A 16,319-nucleotide genomic window follows, 5' to 3' on the forward strand; every position below is an offset into this window, starting at 1 on the left:
TCAGAATGCAGAAATTTATTTAGCATGTCAGTACACCAGAATTTTTCAACTCTGTTAATATAGCTGATACGGGAAATCTTTATACAATGCATGTTATTCTGACTTGTACTGCATACAATATATGTCACAAACAATAATGCAATTAAGTTCTTTCTTCTTTGTAGTGGCACTTGGGGACTATTTGGATTAAACATAAATTTCTTAATCACCACTTCAGTGAAAAGATTTAGCCACTGTTTTGACATGGTATATATAGCATATCACAAAGTATCTTGATCCTCACTTACTAGATTTACGCAGCAATGTCTTGGGTAAGCAACCACAATACATAGACATCTGTTATCTTGCTTATTCAGACAGCTCCAGAGGGAAATATTATTATACAGTGAGATTTTCAAAGGTAGAAAGGGAGTGAAGTATTCAGTTAATACTGATTTTCAGTCAGATGTCTAACTGTCTTTGTAGCTTCAGAAATTTTCTCATACATATTTAGGTAGTCCTGTGAGGAGCGGGGAGTTGGACTTGACGATGCTTTTGGGTCACTTCAAATTGAGATGGTTCATGATTCTGTGATTCCATCCTCACCTGAGAGCCTGACCCCTTCTGGCCAGTATCAAAAAAGTTAACAGATACATCAGTGGGGGTTCATCTGTGTACTGACAGGGTCAGCACAGAGGTAAAAGAAGAAATAAGCAGATGATTTGGGATTTATCTTCAAAAGGAAAGAAATACAAGCTAATAAGACAAAGAAAGGCAAGATACCTAAATCTTCCAAAGGCCATATTATTTCCAGGCATTTTTTCCACAATAATGAATTGATCAGTACTTGCCTCTGACAATGAGAAAACTGAAACTTGGAACCAAAGACAGTAACATCATTTCATAGCAGTAAATGACATTATTTTTAGTACCACTGTAGCAACCACACATTTATCATTTATCAAGGAGCTTGAATTTTTGTACCTTTTTGTAATTGTACCTAAAACCTTACACCCTTTGGACACATTCCTAATACTATCCCTGCAGCCATGCCCAACGCTGCTCAAAATTGGTTAGTTTGGAAGCAGATAATCTACAAGCACAAAGGACAGTACAAGTTAATCCTGAAAATATTTACTTAAAACTTCAGCAAGTGTTATCTCTTTCCCTATTTCTGTGAGGGAATAGTGTCCCAGGACAGTCCATTTGGACATACTCATAATACACTAAAGTCCCTTCATATAAATCATTATAAAAATAAATGACAACCGCATAACACTGCCTCTGGCCTAATAATACTTTTATCATTATTACAGAAGAGTTTTTACCATAACTTTAAAGATTTGAATGAAGAAAATTTTTAGAAGTTTACAGGGCATAAATATCTCTTAATCAAAGGCAGCTTGGGAGAAATCATAAAGGTTACATGAGATTTACTTAATGTCTTTTTTTAATGAAAACTTGGTTGATGAAGGGGGAAGGCACAAGCATAAAGCATTTCAATTGCTGTAAGATTTTTGAGGAATAACTTTTCTTAATTCCAATTAATAATAGAACTAAACAGGCAAACACAAGTGAATTAAAAACTGAGTCATTATTGAGATGAGTCTGTGGTCAGCGGTTTTTCATGTTTTCAACACTAACAAAGAAAATACATAAATACTGATAAAGTTTGCAGGTAGCAATACATGGAGAACTGAATCATAGCAAGAACCAGTCATCTATAAAAAAAGAACAGATATAAAGAAAGCCAAATCACAGATCTTGAGCACCTCCTTTTTTACAGGATTAAATACTGTCTGGTGTCACACTTGTCTCTCTTCCTCCAGAGGATAACTGTGTGTCCTTCTTTTGAAGGAAGAAAATGGAAACTCAATAGAACAGAAAAACATTTCATAAAAGAGAAATACATGTGTTTACACTCCCAAAAGGATTGTGGAATTCTGTCTTTTTGACAGTTTCTTAAAAACAGAGAAACAAACATGCTTCTACAAGTAAAATTAGTAAAGTAGAATGTGGGATATGCTTTCCTTAAATAACAGCAAAACAATTGAACCAACTTGTTTTTCACATCTTCAGTGCAGAACAAAGAAGCGTGACAGTTTGCTGGAGGTCACAGAACACCTGATAGACTCATCTATATAGGATACTGTTGGGCAGAGTGATTACTACTATATACAGATCTAGAGGGCTCCCTGTTGTCAGGCAGATTGCTGTTGAGAATTTTAGGATGCTTAGAGTAGTTAATTAAAGAGAAGCACTGGGAGCATTGCAAGGCCATAAATTCCTCCCTCATAGCTTATGGGGCTCAGTGCTGGAACTTTCCATCTGGCTGTTTTTAACTGGCATAAACTTGTTTTGACCTTAACCAGCATTTTAGACTAACACTACAAAGGGCAAAGAGAGAAAAGGTGGGGAGAAGTTATTAGTCAAAGAGGCTTGCATATATACACAATTATATATACACATATATGTAATGGGAAAACCAGCACTCCTGATTTATCCACTGGTATGTTGAAAAATTCAAAGCAAAGACAATATGGCAGTTTATAATCTAACTGTTCTACAAGCACATAAATTAACACACATTTTGCAATCAAACCAGCAAGCACTTGAAGAACAGGTTTGTTGTATCTGTAGGTATCAAATATCATAAAACATAAATTAACGAGTCTGTAGATTATTAAATGACAGTTGAGATGCCAGCTTTCCTTTTTTTATCATGGAAGATATTCCCAGGATCTGTGACATCTGTGGTGGCTAATCCCCCATAGAGAAACTGACATTAAAAGGAATTCACACTGTGGTAAAGCCATACACCATTACAATGTTAGCTATGGGTTTCCAAAGCTCTCCTGGATTCTGCGCTGCAGAGCAGAACTGGAGTGAAAACTGACAACATTGGTTTCCACATTTGCATTGCAAACAATAGCTTTATAAACTGGGACTTTGAACTAACCCACTGTGGTGAAGATTTCCAACATCTTTCACAGGAAAAAAGAAAGATTGCTACACACCATTGTTCTCATCTGGTGTCCTGAATGTCTTGCATCTTTCAAGAAATATTTCTTTTCAGTTGCTACCAGCTTCATTTTCAGCATTATATGTGATATTTTTTTTAAGTGTGAAAAAAATGGGAAGATATCACTATGAAATATCACTGTAATCCCTCAAAACTAACTCTAATTGACAAAAGTATAGTTATTCACAACAGCTTCCCAGAGGAAAAAAAAAATCACTAAGAAAAAAGAATGCTCAAGTCAACTTTCTGTACCACCTCATCTCAGGTACTTAAGCTTGGTCTTGCTTCCAGTCCAAAGTCATGGCTCACTGGTCTTCTATCTCTAATAGGAATGCCTGTCCTTGCTTTCTCTCATAAAACCCTTCAATTGAACTACTTCTTTCATTTTATTTCATTTCTGATAATGACAGTGTCATTATCTTTTGTTTTCTATCTTGTGCTTTTGGATTGCAAATCTTTTATCTCTGCATCACCTCATTTTGACTTCACCAGAACCCTGCTGCACTAAAAGCCTTCCAGTGAAACTAGCTCAAAGTGTGGCCCTTCCTTTTGAATGGAAGGTTAATTTCCAATGATTCCATCATTCTTCCCAAAGGGAAGAAATCCAGAAACCTGCAGATCACTTCATAAACCACCGCTGTTTAAACTGAAACTATTTGTCATTTCTCCACATCAGCTGTACACAGACACCTGCTTGTAAGTAGTTTGGGCAGCAGTGGTAAACCAGCAACTAAACAGGGCAGGCATCTGGAAGAAAACAGACAAGTGCCCCAGAGCAAACTGTCAGTAAAACCAGAACAGCCACAGAACCCAGCCTCATCTGCATCCAGCATTTGCCTCTGCTAGAAAGATTTGAAATAGGAAGCTATTTCTGCTCCATTACTTTTAGAAATAAAACTTCTAAAAGGGACATGACCTTTAAGGATTTTATACAAGGAGCTGTAGAGCTCAAGCTCATTTACAACCCAGAACTAAGTCTTTATAGTGGTATGGCAGTAACTCCACACATAAAAACATCAAAATACTTCATTTCTACAGCATTAATCATACTTTCTGCTAGCCTTGAAACACAGCATTCTTTCATCCAAAACAGCATCCCCAAAGTAATACTACATATTTTAACTTTGCTGCTATGATGAGAATAGCAATTACTGACTATGCACATACTTTCCACTTATTTAGTAAAAATTACCCACTCTTTTTAAGGCTAGTATTTTTTGCTGGCTTATATGACAACAGATACATAAATGAGACCATATTCACTTCTCACATACATGAAATCACCCATTATGTTTATCTGAATTGCAACACTCTCCCTTCATTAAATATTCACATCTCACTAGACCTTCATTCTTTTCTTCACCACATGAAATAATTTTCAATGACTGCTTCACAGTGCAGTGTATTATATCAAGATTAAAGCATCAATAATTATCGCTGAGGAGAGATAAAAAATTTCAACAAAAAGACTGAAATAATTAAATAATTAAAATAAATGTTCAAATTACCTCAGTGGAATCACATCCAAAGAAAGGCTGACACATGATATTCTAAAAGAATATAAACAATGTAAATAAAACACGATTTTGTTCTCTCAGAAACATCTAAGAAAGGAGACCCTTAGTCATTGGCTGGTAAACACTCTAACACCACCAGATCAGTCCTAGTCTGCCTCATCACCCTAAACTCTTTAATCTGTGTAAGCACAAAATGAATATATTAATTGCTCCTCAAATACTGGAACTGATGAGCACAGTGACAGTCTCAGGGAACCAGGGGTCACTGAAAGCACCTGTGTCACTGCACATAAACACAACAGCAACCCACGCAGGGCTGCACTTCCTATTTACTCTGTATTTCATTTCTTTTTAACCCAGGCACATGACAGATGACACAAGCACTAATCTATGGACAAACAAAGCCATCTAAGTGATGAAAGTTTTAGATTTCTACTGGGAGCTGGTGTAAATCACATTTTGAATCACTGAAAAGACAATTAGGTAAAGGTACAGGAAAAATATTCTGAGCAATAATAACTCAAAATATAAAAAGTTGTATCTTCACTCTGGTTTGCTTTAGATGGCAGGATATTTTGGATAAGGACCATCTTTCTGTGGGTAATTAGAACACCTAGCACATTGAGCCCTTAACTTGTATAGTAACAAAGCAGCTATCAGAGCACACATCAGACAGACAACCTTTTAATTGTTATCTTCTAATGTTAGCTGAAGCAAAACAATAGAACTAGGGATATCAAAATCCATAAAAAAAATATCTGAGTTGTCACATGAAGACAAGGTCAAACATTATGCTAATTTGGTCAAATAATTACAAAGAATAAGAAATTGTAAATTCTAGATGGTAGTGTGTGAATATAGATCCACAAAGTATATTCTCCCAACTACTAAGAAAATGTGCATCTGACTTAGAACTACAACAATGAAATATGGAACTTCAGTTCCACATAGAAGCAGTAGTTGCTATATTACCAAATTTGAAATAATGTCTGATATTCTTGCATTTATATCCAAATCTCAGCATTTCTGGAGAATCAATGCTGACCTAAATGCTGAATATTATTCTCAAACAAAATTAGTGAAAAAGGGGATAGCACAATCCTGACATTCCCTGTACACAAAAGCATCTCAGTCATTTTCCCGAGGTCCTTAGGTGCATGAGCAGGATTTGAGCTCTTCAATAGCCTCATGGATAAACTGCTGTTATACTGAAGATCAGGCAGCTCTCTAGGAGGGGGAATTGACCTCCTGGTGGTCTTCTAAACTGTCTGCAGGCTGGCAGGTACCAGAGATACGTGACATTATGAGAGCAGCTGAATAGCTCAATGGTCTTTTTTATGGTAACAGCCAAGAAAGGCAGACACCATTCCCAACAGCCCTAAAGTTCTAGGAGTTGGGCCAGGTGGGCTGAAGTTTTCCTTCACATTTCAATGCTAAAATCAGCCTGAAGATTTTTGGCAGTCACATCCATCTATATAAAGGCAACTTGAAGCAGCCAGAGGCAAAAAAAATAGTAGGCGGCTGGAAAGTCAAGGGCACAGGAAGAAAGGCATGGTAATACATCCCCGCGAGAAAGTATGAGAGCAAGTGCACTCCCTGAAACAAAGGACAAGCAACTACAAGCCAAGAAATTATTTGTGGTAGTTTGATCCCAGCCATGTTTAGAAAAGCAGTACTACAGGTATTTTCTGTGAATAAGGAACAGCTTTTTACCATATGAAAATTTCTTCTCTTAGGAGAAACAGTCCATAAAACTCTGAACAAGTAATAAAGCTCTTGGCTATTAATAGCCTACATTTATGAAGTACCAGTTGTCAGCAAGAATACTCAGTGTGCCAGTCACTCCCAGAGTCACAGACCCATCATTAAATGTCCAGCAAGTGGTTGTGTGAATAGTAAAGTACAGTGAAACAAACATTTGGCTAAAAATAAATAGGGAAGAAGGAATATGACCAAACTTGTTATGGACACCAGAAATTTCTACATTTCTGTTTTAGAATATGTTCTTCCTAAGTACCCTGTAAACTGCCAACAACATCTACATATTTCAATGAATTTAGATAATTTATTTTAAAAGAGTAATGTGATTTGCCAGAGCACCTGCAGTGGATAAAACATAGAATTCACACTGAGAGGTCACCTGAGCATCTTCCTTCATGAAAACTCTTTTTTTATCCAAAAGATATAAATCATTCATTCTAATAAGTAAGATATTGTAGGTACTACTTACTAGCAGTGGAATTCACCTTTCCTTCAAACATCTCCCAATCTTCCCTCCTGTACCTTCACATTACACTGAGCTCTAAAGAAAAGGCCTCATGACAAAAATCTTGTTTGGTGGACATCCTCACCATTCAAAAGGATAATCAGTTAGCAGGACTAACCTGAGAAGGAAAGCTCATGTTATTCTAAAGTATTAACTAGATTCTGTGCTAAAATGAAAAGGAACACAGCAACCCAGAAGTCCAATATAGTTGCCAACATTTTTCTCTTTTGTGTGTCCTCTAGAGAATGACCCATAACTGAACCAGGAAACCAACATAAGAGCATGAACTGATGTTTCTTTCATCTAAAATGACCCAAAATGCCCTCCTGGAAAAAGAGGGGGGAAAAAAAAAGTTTGGGGGTGGAATTTGTCTTCCCACACTACCGCTAAATCTCTGGGTTAAAAATCCATGCAAATCCAATGCAATGAAAAAATGTGATGAAAATGAAATTAATGTACTTTTGTACATTTGAGAATTTGGAAGAATCCCCCTTTCTTTTGAACATATAAAATGAAAAGATCCACAACACCCAGAAGGCTGTGAATAATTATTTTTACTAACAGGACTGCCAGAAATTTTTAAACACTTACTAAGCACAAGATTTCAAGATTAAAAAAAAATTAACTTTTAAGTTTTTTCCCCAGATTCCTTTCCTCAACAGACTTCACATAAAGAACTTATTTCAATTTTCCCCTCTATTAAAAATAGATGACATTAATAAAGCCAAAGAGGAGGCATTTCTATTCATCTAAATTCTGCAAGGAAGCATATTTACGCAGATGGATTTGGATGTGAACAGTACAAATCATTCAGAAGTGTGGCTGCAGTGCCTCAGGATTGGCCTTCCTTGGGACGTAAACAATAAACTCAATTCTGCTGTTAACTTACTGATTGCACAGGTGCCACTCTAACAGCATATTCTCACAGCTGATAAAAACACATCTTATTTCTTGTGAACTTTCAGTAGCTGACGTTCTGCATCATTCAGTGGCAAATGAAGACCACAGCACAGAATTCAAAATTATTTATAATGAAAGCCAACAGAGAGCTCAAATTCTTCTGTTGTTTGCACTGAAGTAATCCTAAAGTAACTTGATTTCTAAAACAAAATTGAGTTTTGATTGAATTTTGTCTAAAATACTCCAGGAGTTGTGTTAACAATTAACTGTAAAAGAGTGATGTAGTCTTTTTTCCCCTTGTGGGCCAAGCTATACTCTTCCAAGGAGGAAGCACTTAACCATTTATGAACTATAGCATTCCTGAGCAGAAACAATCTAGCCTGTTTTGCTCTTCTCACTTGCTGATCAAAAAGTATTTCTATCAACTTGTGATCTCTGGAACATGTTGGTGTGGGCTGGGAAATCCCCAACCACCAAGACTGACAACAATTCAAGTATTTTTACTCTTTGTAAAACATGATCTCAGTTTTCTTATGTGGTAGCCAAGATGGCGGCATAACAGGAGTTCATCCTGGCTGCAAAGTGCCTGGAATCTCATATTCACAGAATAAAGTTTCCTGATATAAGGAAAATAACAGAAAGCCTATGGTCAATGCTGTTTCTAAAACAAAGGGGTTTGTAAACTATTAGCAGAGTCTTTCTGACTCTAACTGAACAGGTTTAATCAGCTGTTGGCTAAACGAGGTCATCATATTTACACCCTTGCTCCCTAATTTAGCCAAATCAAGCCAGCTGCTTTTTAATTTGGTTATAAATATAAAAGCAAATGGGTATCTGTCACAGCATATACCACAGTTGAGATGGCCACTACACACAGAGTATTACCACACAATTTCAGAAGGCTTTAAGCATTCCCCCAAACAGAGTCACACTTACCACATCAGCAGGCCTCAGGTGTCTGCCCATACAGAGTAACACCAGATCAGTTCAGAAGGCTGCAAGCATCTGCCCTTCCTGCTCTTTAACCCAACCTTTTATCCCCTCATGTTGATGCCCTGCCCCTATGTGCCTCTGCTCCCTTTGGTGGTTGGTCAGTGCCCCTGGGCACTCCATGGCTCATTGCTGCCAGTGCTGCTCACCTGCTGCTCACAGCTGCACCCATTGGGGATGGGGCTGGGCCAGCCCCACTCACAATTACCCCAAACTGGGTACTACAGGTATGTAGTAGCCTATACAGCAAGACAGGCAGAACTCTGTCAGTGAATAGCTGCCAAAAAACTTAAGAAATAAATGTTGTCAATATTTAAGAACAGCCCATACTACTTCTTTACTAAAAAATGAAATGTACTTCAAGCATATTCAAGGAAATTATTCACCTCTGTAAACCAGGTGAAAATAGTGGGACTGTCATCTGGATTTCAATTCCAAATTTACTCTAGAATAACAACTACTCTAGTTTATTAACTCAGTTTGTGAAGTGCATAAATAAAGCATCTTTGATAAAATGATAAAGTTTGACAGTCTGCAATAGCCTGGGGAGACTATTCCATACATCACTGTGCTAAGGAAGTGCTGTGCTTTTGTGAAATGCTTTAATACAGTGATATTGACAGGACCAAGAGAGCCTAAGGTAAATAAATATTGTCTCCCTTTTGAGAAAGCTGTTTACTTCATGGTATCTTCATCCTTAATAAATGCTTAGATTCACTTTATGAGTTACAGTTTTTTCACAAAATACGGATTATTTTAATCACGTCAGTTAAATACACCATGACTCCTCCAGGCGGGTAAAAAGGTGTTCAGGCATTGTTGAGTCAGGCATCAACAAGCCACGGTAGAACATCTGCATGTTCGTTTTGAAGACCAGAACCTTTCATAATCTTTATATATCCAAAGAACTGGATGAGCAAAGAAATGGTGATTTATCTACCCAGCATTTTTTTCTGTATTGTTTCTGTATTTGCCTACATGGGAAACTGTAGTAAAAGCAGAAAACAATTTCAAATCAAGTAGAATAAAGCTGTTCTACTTCACATCCTTCAGTTTTTAGCAGATATTATCATTTCACAGAACAGGCTGTTACTTTTTGTTTATATTTAGTGCTATACGTCTTTCAAGATCATGTACTGAGCAACAATCTAAAATAAATTAATACACTCAGCAAGAGATGAAAGAAAACAAAAATAATGAAGAGGCAACATGGTGTAATACTTGTTATAAAATAAAGAGTTTGTGAGATCAGAGGGAGGAAAAAAATCAGTGTAACTAAAGGTTTAGGTGAGATTTGGGGTCAGACTCTATCTCTCCTTTAATTGTTTTTTCTCAACAGACCTGCAGGCCCAACATATAATGTGTGCCTAAGACAATTGGAGATGTTCTACCCTACCCTGGCTCCCTGTCCATAGTGGGTCTCTCTGCCTTAGCTCTGACATTAACTCCTCATTCCACCACTCCTTGGCAAACTGATTAAATATAGAGCATCTTAATGGACTTAATGGACTACTGCATATACTAACTTCATCTTTATTGTATAGTATATCAAAATAAAAATTAAAATAGCTAAGCCATATATAGGAAATACCATTAAACATTCTAGTATATTAAAACCATTAAGAATTTCATGCAAGAAATTTCAAAAATTGCACATACTCTTTTCTCCTCCTACCCCAGCAATGTAAAAGCAAATATCACAGCCAATACAATATACATAAACAATATGTATATTGTATATTGCATATACAAGTCTGCATTTGAATTCTGAGCCCTGGCTCTTAAAGTCAGGTTTAACTGCTATCATGAGTAGAGTTTCTAAATTAACTATTATTACTTTTGTCTGTACTCCTTCACTGTTTATTCTCAAGGCACCATGGCATCTTGTAGTTTACCACCAGGGGATTGGTAGAAAGCTGTTAAAACAGACGTTTTTGTAAATCTTAGGTAGAGTGGCTCCTACTGCTGCTATGGTAATAGAGCAAACCAAATATGTGACTGCAACACAGACCAAGAAAAAGTTCTGCAGAGACTGTGAGTTAATAGTGCCCACATCATTTCTGTCCCCACTGCTGCTCCGTTTGATGCACCAACACAGGACCAAAAGACCACTTTGATACAGCCCACTGTAGATATTTAATATCCCTTCACTTTGTCTCATCTATGTGTACTCACACCAAGCACAAAACTCCTGATTTTTGTTCCTTCTTGGCCATGAGGTTGGCTTAGCAATACACCTCTGGAAAATGTTCTAGCTTTCACCATATTACCTACTGCTGTACTAGAATTATTCCCTTCCCATGTTTTACATCACAAATTATGTCAGAATAATAATGAATCAAATCAAAACACAGAATGACACTGTTTACTTGATGTGAACATGCTCTGAGAGTGAAATTAGACTTGCTAAAATGCACATGCATAAAACTCCCATCTTTTATATCCATCATCCAGTGTTCTTAAAAATGTGTAAGTACATATTATGAACACAGTGTAGTTCAGCACAAAATGAAACCATGCTGGGCCTGCTACAAGTTCAGTGTCCAACAAAAATTAGCTTTTACATGTTGTGGGAACCTCTTGCATCATAGTCAAAGCCTTATGGATTTTTTTTCTATTTTGTCATATATTTCCTCATCAAGCTTTTCTCAATGGTTTTCTTACAACTCCAAATTTTCCAATTACCTGGAGTTTTGCTCCATTTTTCTCCATTTGCTCCATGCATCAGGACATGCTCAGCTATGGCCTTCTTCCTAAACAATGTTTTAAGAAAACCTTGTTATTTTCATTCATTTCTTAAGGTAGGTCTGTGAAACAAGGTCCTTTTAAGCATATTACCTGTCAAGTTTCAGTCATTACTATGTAAACATGTATTTGTCTTCTCATGGGTGCTCAAATGAGTGGTAAATTGAGTCAGGCAGAACTGAAATCCTAGCACTTACTAAAAACTACAATTAGACTGATAAGAAATTAATGATCTTGCAAACTACTGGTGAAAACTCTCGTTTGAATTACAGTCTTGTTAACTTTTCTTCCTTCACTCTAGTAAAAGCCAAACATATAAATGAGGGGAAGAAAATGAAGTAATACAAATTATGCAGAGAAATGTTTAAATGGTATTCATCAGTACTTCAGTTAAATATCTCCAAACAATCATTCAGAGTGTTTTTGATGCTAACATTTTTAATAATTTTGCATATCCAGAATAGATTCTATGATATTTTGACTTCAGTATTTTGTTAAAAACAGCAAGCAAAAAAAAAAAGTGTTTCAGTAAATATTATCATAAAATATTGACTTGAATTGAAACCAAAAAAAAACAACCTGACTGACAATCAAAACATTAAGATTAAAAAAACCACTGTAAACTTTATCTTATTTCATCCTGCAATTCTTCTCAATAATATTTGTTCATAGCAATAAATATAACAATTACAATGTGCTAGGTAAGATCATTTTAGAATGATTAAATAAACCTAGTGCTATTTTATCTTTAAAAAGAAATCAGACTTGCAAAGAAATACTCATTAGTAATTTGAAAACCATGCTATGCTACACTTGCATTTAATAAGGTAATGATTTACATTTATGCAGTACCTTTTATCCCAAAGCAATTTACAATTTACAGCCAGAGATTATCACTTCATCTCCAGTGGAACTCAACAAATGTGAAGTGTACAAATTCTGGTAGGTAACAATAAATATAAGGTTTCAGTTGAATAACCAACTCTTATATTTATACCTCCAATTAAATCAAACAAAAAAATTAAATCATTTTTCTGAAGTGGTATTGCCCTTTTTACCTACCATCTACTTGTAACATGAGAAACAGGTTCTACAAGAAGCAGAAAAACATTTTCCCATTACAGATTATCTGAAATACAGAAATATTGGTGGTTCATCAAGGATTCTGAAAGTGCCATCTAAGATACAGGTAGCACTTCTTCCTCAACTGCTTCCTATGAACAACAGTAGTTAGGAATAGCTTGGGATCAGAAACAAATTTAGAAAAACCTCTGATGTTCAGACATGTCAATGTAGACAATGTTTAAAAAAATATATAGATCTACAAAGCATTCAAAATGTAACAAGTTCTACTTTATCCACTAGAACAACCATATTACCTTAAAACAAGCTGTATACTTCCATTTTCTGTGAGTTTGCTCTCTGGAATGCACACTTTCACCTTGTAGTGTGTATCAACAGGGATGAAGAATTGCTCCTTTAAAAAACAAAGAAACAAAACAAAAAAGCACTGAAGGCAAGAAGTTATATGACAAAAATTAGAGTGGTTTTAGGATAAAAACACTGGCTATCTTGCTCTATGGTTAAACAAAATCAGTTTTGGTTTTCCAAGAAAATTTGGCATGAGTGTAACTATGACTGAAACTCAGGCTTTCCAGTATAGAAAAACAAGGATGTGAATGAAACGGACAAAAGCATAAAACCCTGATAAAATGTGAAAACACCTTCTTGTCCAGTCAGTCTGTGGAACCACCTGATGTGATATATAGTGAAAAACAAAATATGAGCTCAACATTTCAGACACCAGTGGATCATTTCATCCTCAGCATGCAAGACAAAGTCCTTCAAGAAATAAATGCCCAACACTGGCATGTAACATCCAGACCTGACCATGCCACCACACATTTAAATTGCCTAATGCAACTCTGTGTAAATTTCCATAAAATGTCAAGCAATTTTTAGAATTTGTAGTCTCCTTTGGAGACACAATGACCACAGAAAGGAAAGAAGAGTTCACAAAAACCTACATAAAAATCCATTCCAGTTCCAGGATCAGATTCTGATTCTTGCCCTGGGGCCTCCAGAGGGCTGAGGTTCAGTTGACCTTCCACAAGAGTGGGGAGAAGGAAGGCACTGCAGCTCTCTAAGAACCTGCTGGTGACAGAACCACACAGATCACTGACCTGATTGATTTCATTTCACAGCATACACAAAAGTCCTACAAGAAGTGGCTATATTGTCATTGCTATGTTTTAAATTAATAGAAAGAACAAGTAAAGCACTAATTGATCATCTACTGTGAATAGATCTGGAGAAATACTTAAAGCAGCAACGTGAATACCCTGTCAGAATAAATTATAAAACATGCATTTCCATATAGATCTCAGAGCAAATACTTCATGCAGTCTGACAAGGCCATTTTGAATTGATCACACCCAGTTCTTCTCAGACACTCATGCATAAACCCTTGCTACAACAACATTAATGAGCAATGACATAAGGAATTTTGGTCTAACCAAACAGACTCCATCTGAACAGTTCCATGCTTAAACCCTTAAACTCCTTCCCCATCTCCCTTTAAGCAAATGAGGGGTTTTTCTTTAAAGGTGAAAAAAATTATCACATAGCTGTCATTTCATACATTTTTTTCAGCAAACCCTCTCAATTGAAGTGCAGTATAACAAACAGGAACATAATTAGGCTACAGTGGAGGCAAAAGGTGAAAAAAATTAGCTGTCATTTCATACATTTTTTCAGCAAACCCTCTCAATTGAAGTGCAGTATAACAAACAGGAACATAATTAGGCTACAGTGGAGGCATTTTGTTCCTCACAGACTACATCCACCTCCCCTCTTGCTCCACATCAGGCTAGTTATTCACAGAGACTTTGAAAGAACTAAAATTGCTTCAGAGTTTTAGTTAATCAACTGAGCCAGGCAAATCTCTCACAATTTTCATTTTCTCGCAACTGTCACTTTTTGACCTGAGCCAATCTTTTCTAAAGACTGTATTCTACTACGTGGGTTTAGAACAAAACAACACGGAAAAAAAAAAAAGAAAAAAAAAAAACACAGAAGCTTAAACCAAAAGTTCTTAGTAATTTCTAAGAGATTTATGGTTTGCAACAGGTCCTAAACATCTGGATATTGAAATAATATTCTTTTGATTACATATAATCAGTAATCTAAATGGTCAAGTGACCTTACAGTACATTTTTATGCTGCTCTCCTCCAAGCTTTCACTTAGAGAGCAAAATTGTACAGCATATCACAGGAGCTACAGAAGCATGTTACAAATTCTAAGTTCCCATCCACTCTACATCTTTGGGTGTCAGTACCACGGGGAAGTTTCAGGAGACAGTGTGTGTAACATAAGAAGATCAATTATCTGCCACCTGGCTTGTGGTTGGAAAGTTAAAAATATTCCAGCTCTAATTTATGCAAAACTTTGTGGAGTGCAGAAGGTATTCCAGGAGAATGTGATCCAAGATGTCATTATCCTTAAGAACAAGCATTACAAGCAGCAGATAACCATCACTGGTGTTGTCTGTCTTCTGAAGCACCAGAGAACAGCCTGCACGAATTTAAAGAGTCAGCCCCTCCTTACAGACCACATGTGAAGGTCTCAGGTTCTGGATTGCCAGGGAAATGTAGCACAACCCAGGACAAGGTCCCAGGTATGTTGGTACCTCCTGGGACTATGCTGGTTGATTGTTCTTACCATGAGCAACTACTACTACTTAACTACTACTGCTACTTCTTTTAGTACCTAAATATGGTAGAGTCATCAAGGAGAAAGCTACATCAAATCTTCAGTTTATTCAGCCCAAGCTGAAGTTGTTCTCAATTTTTATTTTTTTCTAGGTTGTAGACTAAAAAGCCAAACCAAACTCAAGACAAATACCAGTCAAAACATATTTATTTTTTCCTTCCTCAATCTGAAAATGAAACTTAACTGTTAGTTTGATGTTTCTGTCAAACGGGAATGGAAACTTCTTCCTTTTTCCCTCATTTTTTATTTCCCTTAGAAAAGAAAATTCTGATTACTGGTTCAGAACAACAGTTTGACTAACATTGACATTCCTTAGTGGACGCCATTTAGCACAGAAACTTTTTACTTCTGCTAGAATTTGCAGTTGCATTATACTGATTCCTTTAAGTTCATTTTTCTCCCTTCACATGAACACCAGTGCATGCAGTATTAGTGTCTGCACACACTGTTCTGCCAATCCTGCTGAGCTCAAACACCTTCCTCAAAGAAGTTTAAACTAAAGGTGACAGAAGGCTGGACCTTTAATTCTTCTTGTTGCATGGAGACATATAAATAGGCCCCACCAGCACACCCTTGCACACATCACCCCCCCTTTGGTGCTCCCTGCACAAGTGTCCACGTGTTTCACCTGCATGTGCACAGGGTTCCTGGTGGCCATTGCCTCTGCTCTCTGGTCACAGCCTGCACAGCTCCAGCCACCCCCAAAGCACTGCAATGCCACAGCTCCTCAGCCAGTGCACAAAACACAAACACCTGGGGAGAAGCTGCTGCACCTGTTGGCAATGTGGGTGAAGGACACCAGACTCCAGCAGATGAAAACCAAAGCTGTTACACAGTGGGGGGGATGCTGCAGATCCCATGTGCCCCTCTCCATTTGTAAATTATACATTTCCCACAGACAACTGTATCAGGATTTCTGAACCAACTAACAGATCACTAATAGCTTGAATGCAAACACCATCAGAAAGAGCTGACCTAAAGCCAGAATTTATCCTACAAAATCTGCTTGACTACTTGCGTGAAATTAAAAGTCTTTAAAAAGTAACCATTCATGTAATGTCTTGTACTGTGCTTAACCAGATAATAAGCAAACATAAATTGTCTATTATGTAAATTTCCTTCTCTTGA

The 16,319-nt window shown here is 36.8% G+C and overlaps 1 long non-coding RNA gene across 1 annotated transcript; it reads right to left on the reverse strand.

The window, feature by feature from the left end:
* Positions 1-11,330: 11,330 nt before the first annotated feature.
* On the reverse strand, positions 11,331-13,579 carry LOC120507929. The gene is made up of 3 exons (XR_005628876.1): positions 13,447-13,579; positions 12,799-12,896; positions 11,331-11,427 (listed from the first exon to the last, which is right to left on the reverse strand). It is a non-coding gene; the product is annotated as an uncharacterized LOC120507929 (long non-coding RNA).
* Positions 13,580-16,319: the final 2,740 nt, after the last annotated feature.

This window comes from Passer montanus, unplaced genomic scaffold (assembly GCF_014805655.1).
Source record: "Passer montanus isolate IOZ18808 unplaced genomic scaffold, ASM1480565v1 scaffold45, whole genome shotgun sequence".
NCBI lineage: Eukaryota > Metazoa > Chordata > Aves > Passeriformes > Passeridae > Passer > Passer montanus.